Consider the following 9,991-nt stretch of genomic DNA (forward strand, 5'->3'; position numbering starts at 1 on the left):
ACTCTCCCGATTTGGGGGGCTCCCTACCTCTCTACCCTTTGCAGGGGCGGAGGAAGGGTGAGGCGAGAACAGTACTCACCTCGAGTGTATGTGTGTAGGGGAAGTGTACGTGTATATGTGTGTGTGAGGGCAGTGTACGTGTATATGTGTGTAAGAGCAGTGTACGTGTATATGTGTGTAAGAGCAGTGTATCTGAATATGTGTGTGTAAGGGCAGTGTATGTCTATGCGTGTGTTTATGGGCAGGTGTGTGTAAAGGCGGTGTGTGTAAAGGCAGTGTGTAAGGGTCCCGTTGACTTCTCTTCCAATGATACTCAGCCAGCATTATGGTGGACACCTGGTTGGCTGAGCATCATGGGAATTGTAATTCACCTGCAGCTTTATCTACTATTAACTGCACTTCCCATGATGCTCAGTCAGCATCATGGAAGTAGTATGTATAGCTGAGCCTCATGGGAATTCAATTCAATGTGTTGGTTGTTTTTAATATGCATGACGGTGCTGACAAAAATGAAGCGTGTTTTATGTGGCGATGCAAGCCCGACATTGTAAAGTGCAACTGCTTGTAAGTGTCCCTCTTTCACATTTTGAAATGTTGGGAGGTATGGATATGTGCCTGGAAACAGCCAGGGTTTTCCCCTTAATTGTGTTTTACACCAGCCTCAAGGTGAATATGTGGATTATCTACGTCACGCGGATTCTTTTACATCTGAACTGAAATCTCTGCTTTACACAGGGTGGTAGCCTCTCTTCCACAAAATCGGGGAAGAATTATACTATTGGATGATCATTCTCTCCCCTGCTCAATGGGGCATTCACAAGGGAGATCTCTGATCTCTCCAACTGGTCCATTTACACTATAGTAGGGGTGTCAAATTTCAGCCCTCAAGGGCCAGAACCCGGCCAGATTTTCTGGACATGACATCATGAGCACTTGCAGTTCAATCAAAATGGTTTGAAGTGCTCGAAGGATTTACCTAAATCCCGGTCTGTTTGTGGCCCTTGAGGTCTGGAGCTGGACATCCCTGAATTATTTTATGTAGTACCCAAGGCAAAGCTCAGGGATATGGCGTCATCGCCTCCTCTCTGGGTCACCGCAGGGAATCTTCGGGTCGCTGGAGCGGTGTTCTGCCACTTTCAATTTTATGGGGTAGCCCGCACGCACCACCGGTGGACCGCCCACTGATGTCAGTAGACCCACCCATATCCCAAAGAGGGTGGTCTCCAGGAAGCTGGATGTTCCCAGGTTTGCTACACTACGCATAGTTGAATCAATGAGATGACTTTCCAAAAATGGTGTGTATTACGTCAGCACAGCCTTCCAAACAAGAGAAACTCAATGAGTTGAAACATCCAGTGCTACAAGTAAACAATTTTACTGAAATAATATCTATCATTAAAATGTTATTTTTGTTAATAAATAAATAACATTATAGAAAATGATAACATCTAAAAAAAACCTTAAAAGCTGATATGTGCGCAGTATGTGCAATCTCGCCCTCTAGACGATACATCCCAAGGTCGGTGATAACATATATCTGATAGTATGACATATCTGTTACAAAGGGGATATAGTAAGTATATTTCCCTGACTCAGCTTTATCCTAATAAGACGATTAAAGCAGCATGTGTTGAAGCTCAGCCTAAAAGATTCCCTGCGGCAGACAAGACTGCAGGTTCGTGTTGTCATGCCTGAATCGTAACATGTCACAAGAATTAACACTCGGCAGTATCCTTTCGGGGGGAGAGGATGTGACCTCCTCATTCTATTCCCATTAAAAGTTCAGTATACTCTCCCTGACAGCCCCACTAAAGAAGAAATCATACTTTGTGATTACCTGCACATACAGCTGCCCTACCCTGTAGTCTATTGATTCTTGGCACCGATTGGCTGGTGAAGCAGTCTGTCACAGTCCCGGGTCCCGGCCGGCACAGGCAAGTTGTTGCCCGTACGCGGCAAACATTGGGATCCCGGGCTGCATCCTCGAACCTTGCTTGTCTGACTACCCTCTCTGGATTTCGACCTCGGCTTGTCTGACTACCCTCTCTGGATTTTGACCACGGCTTGCCTGACTACCCTCTCTGGATTTTGACCACGGCTTGTATGACTACCCCCTCTGGATCTAGACCCAGGCTTGTATGAGTTCCTGTGTCTGTGTCCTGACTCGGCTATCCTGACTTCGCTCTGCCCTTCACCTTGTACTGCCAACTCCGTTCCTACTACCTATACCTACCTTATCTGGCCTCCTTGCTGTTTGGATCATCTAAATCCTGGGTTGCTGCTGCCTAGGGGCTCCTCCTTTGGTTGTAGTATTCCAGGTGGAAAAACTTCCGCGGTGAGTGCCAGTGTAAGGGTGGTCGTGACACAATCAATCAGTGGCAGGAAAGTGCTCTCATTGCAATTAATTCAAGCACTTTTCGTGCATAAACACGGGGTCTGTTTGCCTGATTGGCGTTAATGTGGAAGAAAATGTGCTTGGCTGAACACATCTTCTGCACAGAAAATAGCCAGGGGTGGGAAAAAAGGCTAATGCACATGGAGGGATAATATAGACGCACCCCATGAATTTGCAAGGGGACACACCACAAAATATTAAAGAACCACACAGCTATTATCTGCATTAATGTGCATATGATGGCTGGAGTGTCCCTTTAAATTGCATGCCTGTGCAGTGTTTTTAATTTTTTCTAGTTTTAATTTATTTATGTACGGCTAAAGCACACCTCTCAAGTGTTTAGGAAGTCCTTCTTTCCTCCTGTGATGTCCCTTTTTGCTATGATTTTACATTTTTTGTGGGTATGAATGTTTCCCAGAGCCCTACGAGTTACAATAATGTGTATGGAAACAGCAGAAAATGTATTTATAAATTAAACTGTGTAAATAAAATAAATGTATTCTTTCTTATTAACATAAATAACAATTTAGAGGTCACATAAAGTACGTAAGTATCGGTATTCGGAAAGCACTGCCCCCGGTCACTAAAAGAGGTTGTCCCTCTTTGGCCCTTTGAAAGGTTGGGAGGTGTGCTAAAGAATGAACTAAGGGTAAACTTGCCTGGATTGATGCTTTAAGATATAATTTTTCATCTAAGAATTATTGAGGGAAAATTCCGTGTACGGAATGTTCACTGAGGTCATTATTGTGGCCTCTTTTGCCCTTGGCTGGCTAGGATTAGGGGGGCAGATCTGAAGAGGTGGCAGCACCTGGGCCACTTTACTAAGGGCAGAACACCCTACTGGGCCAGGGGGATCCCAAATTTCACCAAATCTCTAGTTCTAACTCGCCCATCTTCCCTTTTGCCAAATTAAAGGCAGAGCACAACATCCCAATGTTCTTCAACAGAGATGACTATTGGCAGTTGCATAAAGAACATGCAAGGTAGGTCCGGAGTGGGGGCAGAAGTCACCGCCCTGGGTCAGGCCAAGGTAGCCCCCTGGTTAACTACATGACTGTGTCTCCCACTACCTCAGACCCCAGTGATGTGGTTCCCAGCTCTTCCCAGACATTAAACTCCTTCCACCCCCCTAAATGTTTTCCCTGCTCCCCGTATTTCAATTCTTCCCTGAATGAGACCCATAGAAAACGCCGCACCACCTCTCTAGCCGCACTTAGTTTCATCATCGTCTAGATTACCACCACGATGCTTCATAGCAACCCATACCCTTTCTCTAATCCTAGTCACATCTAAGCCCCAAACACAACATAAATACATACACCTGAATGTAAAATTAATAATAGGCTGGCAGAACTCCAGGAGTTCACCTAGTGTTTATGATTGGTGATGGCAAATAAAGTCATGTTTGTTCTGAGTTATTTGATTTGGCTCCCATGACTACCTCTGATACCATCTTCACAGGGTAGGGAGCAGGGACGCAACATGGTTAGTGCACCAAGAAAGAAACTTCGGAGTATTCTGTGTAGTGTAGTGACTTGCCAAATGTCTTAACCAAATCGCTTGACTTGCCATTACACTTCATTGCGTCACCTGCATTCAAGCAGGAATATTAATCATTACATACTGGTAGCAAATGCACTAGTTGTGAGTCTTATAGATGGTCACAGCAGTGTAGAATAGAAAGGAGTGAGATCCTGAATCTACACATTCCGCATCATTCATTACCCCCCTGCGGACTGAAACGGAAAATTCTTGAACAGCACCACCTGACACGGAAAATAAAAAGGTTTCCAGAGGGTCTATCCAGAACTTCTTGAGATCCTTGATGAGCTGGCTGGCTGATCCCAGGTACTGCGATCAGCAATACAGGAAAATGGAGCCCTGGTTGTTGATCAGCAGCGGTGGGAATCAAAGTTAAGAGAATGAGAAACTGTGTTTCTTTCTCTTCCAAAAAATGAAAAAAATAAATAAAATAATTAAACATATAGATGAAATAAAATTAAAAAATGCAAAAAATGACCAGTGATGCCACCATGACATCATAAGGGGTACCACCAAATTCCAATAGAGATCCCTGAGGGCTTTAAAGACCTTAAAGGGATCTCCAGGTTTTTGTGTTGTTTTGGCATATTATACATACTAAATTACAGACTATACAAAAAGGGGTATAAAGAGAAAGCCCTATCTGGAGAATCATGGTTCAACGAAGAAATGGTAAAAATAGCAAAGAGTTAATATGCATTCTAGACCTGTAATAATAATAATAACAATAAAATCACTTACTTTTACAAAAGCTGCAGCTCCAGAGCTGCAGTGTATCATCTACTCCATTTAGCGCCAGGTTTGAAGCAAACCTCTGGCAGCAAAGTGCTTCTGATCAAATGAATAGGAGCTAGATCCCTTCTATGTGCCGGGCACATTAACCAACCCAGTAACGCCCCAATAGTGCCGCAGAAATCTGCTAAACAGGCAGTGCATGGAAAGGAGAATGAAAACAGTATGCAGGGATATAGGAAAGGTATAGGGACATTAATTACGATACACATTACAATAAACTTATGTTATATTAATGATAGTGCTAAAAGGCGCACCACAACATCTAAACCGAGTAGCAGGTAGGCAGGTAGAAAAAAAATCCAGGGAAGTGTCCTGGAGTAAGGAGGTAATCTCATTAAATGATGGAGTGGGTAGAGAAGGATGAGTTTTATACAATAATGAAACATCGCTCAGCTCTTAATCAATAAGGAAAAGGCATCGTCATATGGTTTGTGCCCTCGTGTATTTAGCTCGCCATCTGGTGTTCACAGCAAGAAGTTCAGTTTGTGCTGCCATGTTGGCACATCTGAATCATTTTGTTAATAAACTGTTTTGTTTGATAACATTTTCTCTGTTAGCCATTCCTAGAACCATAAATTCCCTGCTGGAGACAAGAGCCTCCGGAGATATATTAGGCAGTAATGGAACATTCTGTCGTCAAAGTTGAAAAATGGGCAAGCGTAAGGATCTGAGCGACTTTGACAACGGCAAAATTGTGACGGCGAGACGACTGGGTCAGAGCATCTTCAAAACTGCAGCTCTTGTGGGGGGTTCCCGGTCTGCAGTGGTGGGTATCAAAAGCTGTCCAAGGAAGGAAAAGCGGTGAACCAGCGACAGGGGCATGCGCGGCCAGGGCTCATTGATGCACGTGGGGGGCGAAGGCTGCAGACAAAAGTGACCGCTGGTTCTGATAGAAATCGCAGTTTGTTGCCTATGGGACTGTGAAGTTGCAGGCCAGTCAGGGTGCCCATGCTGACCCCAGTCCGCTGCCGAATGGGCAATTTGGATTTCAAACAGGAGTTTGGAACAGAATCCTCACGTTTTATAAATGTACATTGTAGGAAATATGATGTAGTAATTTCATTAAAAAATTATATTTTATGGGAGGCAGACCTGCAGTGCTGGTGTCTTCCAGAGATTGACATCACCTGTGGAGCTGGAGCCAGGAGGCTCCTTCCTGTACCTTACTGAGAAGGTAGAGGTGGTAGATCAGTGGAACGACTTTCCAGCAGAAGTGGTAGAAGTTAATACAGTAAGGGGATGTATACATGTGTTGGATATGACTAGACTATGACCGGGAACTAATCAGGAAAAACAGGCAGAGCAGATTGGTTCTTATCTTCTGCCAAATAGTATGTTTCCATCTCGGCAGCGAGGGAACCATTGCTTCAAAACCAGCTGGACCATTGCCTGTTGGCTTCTCCTGCCGTAGGTTCACCTCGTGAGCCGCTATCGATATACTGTCACGGCATAAGATGTCCAAATGCTGAAGTCCTTCCAGACACGCAAGAATTACCCAAAATTGTAAGAGGGGACATTCAGCCGGCTTGGTTCCAAGTTACACAACATCAACTTGGAGGGCAAGTGAAATACCGGCCTCAAACTGCTCCTCCCCCCCAAAAGCTACAAAATAACGCTTATAGTAACGCAGTAACGCTTATCACGCAATATAACAATATAACAAAAATAACTTCCTATATCTGTATACTTTTGTAAGTAACATTGCGGTTACCGTCTCCTGCAGACTGGGAATCCCTTCTGGCCGCTCCGTCTCTATGATGTCTCCTCAGCCTGGAGACGGAACATGTTATGGTCTCTGAGCTGGACTTGGAGAATCGGCCATCTCTGTGGAATTCTCTACGCTTTCAAAAACTAACTGCCAGGAGCCCACGGGGCCTTAATCCTTGTGGTTTCTCATTTTATCTGAATTGGTAACTATTAATGTCTTACCCCAAGCAGTCTACAAATTTGTTTTGGATCTAGGAGCCCACTTTTTCCCTCCCCAATCATTTTTTTATTTTCCTATATTACCCCCTGAACTGCAGTTAAAGGATATTTACTGGGGCGATACGACATAAAAACGCACCTTTCTTCAGTCCTGCACCACTTTGTACAGTTTTGCAGCTAACTTCAGGTCAAAGGGTGTTTTACCCAATAAAGAATCAGTCACGTTTAACCAATACTCCTCTTTTTGTGTGTTACTGTACCTGCCAAAGACTCGATTATTTCAAAGTTTAATATTAAACCATTTTCATGTTATTAAATAGTATTTATTAGCACCAAAATATAAAGAGTAAAATGCATCTCTGGACTGTCAGCCTCGGCTAGAATACGTCACGGGCCGGATATAGAATAAGGCTGCTTATTAAAAGAAGTTAGGTCTGAAAATTGGGACTGCAAGAAAAGAGGCAAATCGATAAAATAATATAAAGGCAACAGGATTTATGGGTTTTTCATGCAGGGCGGGAAACATTTATATGGTCATATACCCTGGTCATTTTATATGATAGATACAAAAGTGCCCATCAATAAATTAAAAGAAATCCACCAGAGTATTTACATCCAATAAAGCAGTAAAGCAGAAGCACGGAACTCTCATTGTGCCCTCAGTGAATTATGACATCATACATGCCACTGTAAAGCCAGCGAGCGCTCATCAGTTAGCTCAGTGTAGTTGGGCGCTCGGCACGTGTAAGCAGCTATTCATAGCGGACTTGCAGTGTTGTTACCAACGACATCAGAGATTGAGGAGATTTAAAAGGGGAACCTTTTAAAAGGAGAGCTATGGGGGACTGTTGTCTACTCCATGGACTGAGGTGGATTGGAAGGAGATGCTGCCCCAGAAAAGTGAGGATGTTTTTCAAAAGAGTGAAAACAGCTTTCACCGACACCGCTAAAAAGACTGAATACCAGAACAAGGAGCACTCGGTCAGCAGAGACCCTGTTCTGAAAAGGAAGAAAGAGAGTAGCAGTACTGAGGAAGAAAGAGGGAGAGCGAGGAAGAGGACCAAACGTACTGCTAATGAGAGGGAGGAGAGCAGACTGTGTCTGAGGGCAAAGCAGACAAGACGCCCAAGAACCAGCACAGGTTTCTCCGAACGGAAGAAAAAGCGGTGTAGATCCAACAACAAAAACATCCAGACTCTGGGGCAGCAGGAGAAAGAAGGAGTTGAGGAACATCTGGAGGAGAGCAGAAGGGGAAAGGTTCTCATGAAAAGACGCAGAAGTGTGGTGGAAAGTGGTGTTACTGCGAAAAGATATCGGAGCCTTCTTCCCATGACGCCCTCCAGCTTCATTTTCCATTCAGTGTTGGGACAAGGGGCATTTGGAAAAGTCATGTTGGCTTCTGTACCTAGAAGAGATTCTATGGTAGCGGTCAAAATCATCCGCAAGAAAGCCATAAAGCCCCTGTACTTACTGAAGGAGAGGAGGATCCTGGAGATGGCTCGGGACAGCCCGTTCCTTTGCCATGGATATGCAGGCTTCCAAACAGAGACCTGCGTGTTATTCATGATGGAGTATATGGCTGGTGGGAGCCTCCAGTCATATATGAAGAGGGTGGGCCGACTCACCGAGACCACAGCTGCATTTTATTCAGCTGAAATAATCTGCGGCATCCAGTTCCTCCACGCTCGGGGAGTTATACATCGAGACCTGAAGCCGGACAACATCTTGCTTGACGGAGAGGGCCATGCCAAGATCTGCGATTTCGGTATTGTCGCAGAAGGCATTTTTGGAGGAGCCGAGACAAAAGGACACTGCGGAACATTCACGTACATGGCCCCCGAAATACATCTAAAGCAAGCATACGGTGTTGCCGTGGACTGGTGGTCCTTCGGGGTGATTCTATTCCGCATGCTTAACGGAAGGTTACCGTTCTATCACGGTAACTGCAAGAAGGCAGCGTTGGGTTCCATTGTAAATGGAAGTCCCCGGTACGTCAAAGACCTCTCCGAAGATGCTGCGGACATCCTGAGGCATCTTTTGATGAAAGATCCTCAGCATCGCCTCTGGATCACGGGGTGTATAAGGCGGCATCCATTCTTTCAGGACATTCAGTGGGAGGATATAGAGAGCCGCCGTTCAACTCCCCCGTACCGGCCAACATCAACAGCTAATCTAAGCTTGAAGGCGCTTCAGGAGATTCCATCAGTTTTGTTGAGCACAGAGGAGACGTCCTTTTCATCTTCATCTCGCTCTTCCTCGTCATCAAGCAGCCAGAGTCTTTCTGGCTTTTCCTTTGTGACTCCAGACTGGATGGCCTGAAGGATGGACTAAGCCCTGGCCGAGAGTATCAAGAGTGTTTCCAAATAACATCATAAGATCAGAATAAATTCGTGAAACGCCTACATTTTTTTGTTATTGTTTCCTTCGTGTTGTATAACTACAGCTGCCATTGTCTGCATAACGATGACCTCACAAGAGAGCTTCTGCTTCAATGACATCATGAACAGATAGTATATTGTGATTTATGGAGACAGGAATGACCCACATAAAAATGAATTTAAAGTAATACACTTAATGTGGCCCCAAATCTAATTTCATTCATGTGATACCAGATCCTATAATTCTTCATTTCTAAAGGTTTTTTATTTTTCCATAATTAGCTGAGCCCAGTATCATTCGAACTCGAGTGATGCATTTTGGGGGCCACATCCCTCCTATATGTATACATTTAACTAGATTTTAATATTCACAAATCCATTACAGGTGTCAATTCTATTACCCCGACGGCCGTGCAAACCAGTAACAATTTACTACAATGTATCACCTTATTACATCACAACCTCTCGCCGTTGCACATTAGACCAGCAGCTTGCAATCGCCAAACAGAGTTAACAGGACTCATCGTTAGCATTTAGCCTTAATCTCTACCCCAATGTCGTGTATAAAACAGGCACATTCAGGGCCGGGGCTTTAGCAAGAGTTGAGATTTAGTGGACTATTCATCTTTGTACACGGAAAACATTTAAAAAGGAGGATTATGTTTTTCATTTACATTGTAACTGGATTTGAAATTGGGGGGGCTGTCCCTTTAATACCAGGTGGGGTGCAGAAGCAGCAAGTGAGGTTTGAATTTTTCACACAGGAGATATGAGAAAAAAAACAGGACTGATGGGAGGTATAGAAAAACATAACACAGAGTAAGACAAACCAGTGTCTTTATAAAGGTTTTTTTTAGATGAATCCGCAGCTGTGAAGGATACGGGGTATTTGGTTATTTGTTTTAATTAATTTTTTTATACTATTTATTTATTTTTGGGTCTGCGGTGCTCTGAA

This window comes from Spea bombifrons, chromosome 5, assembly GCF_027358695.1.
Source record: "Spea bombifrons isolate aSpeBom1 chromosome 5, aSpeBom1.2.pri, whole genome shotgun sequence".
NCBI classification, from domain to species: domain Eukaryota; kingdom Metazoa; phylum Chordata; class Amphibia; order Anura; family Pelobatidae; genus Spea; species Spea bombifrons.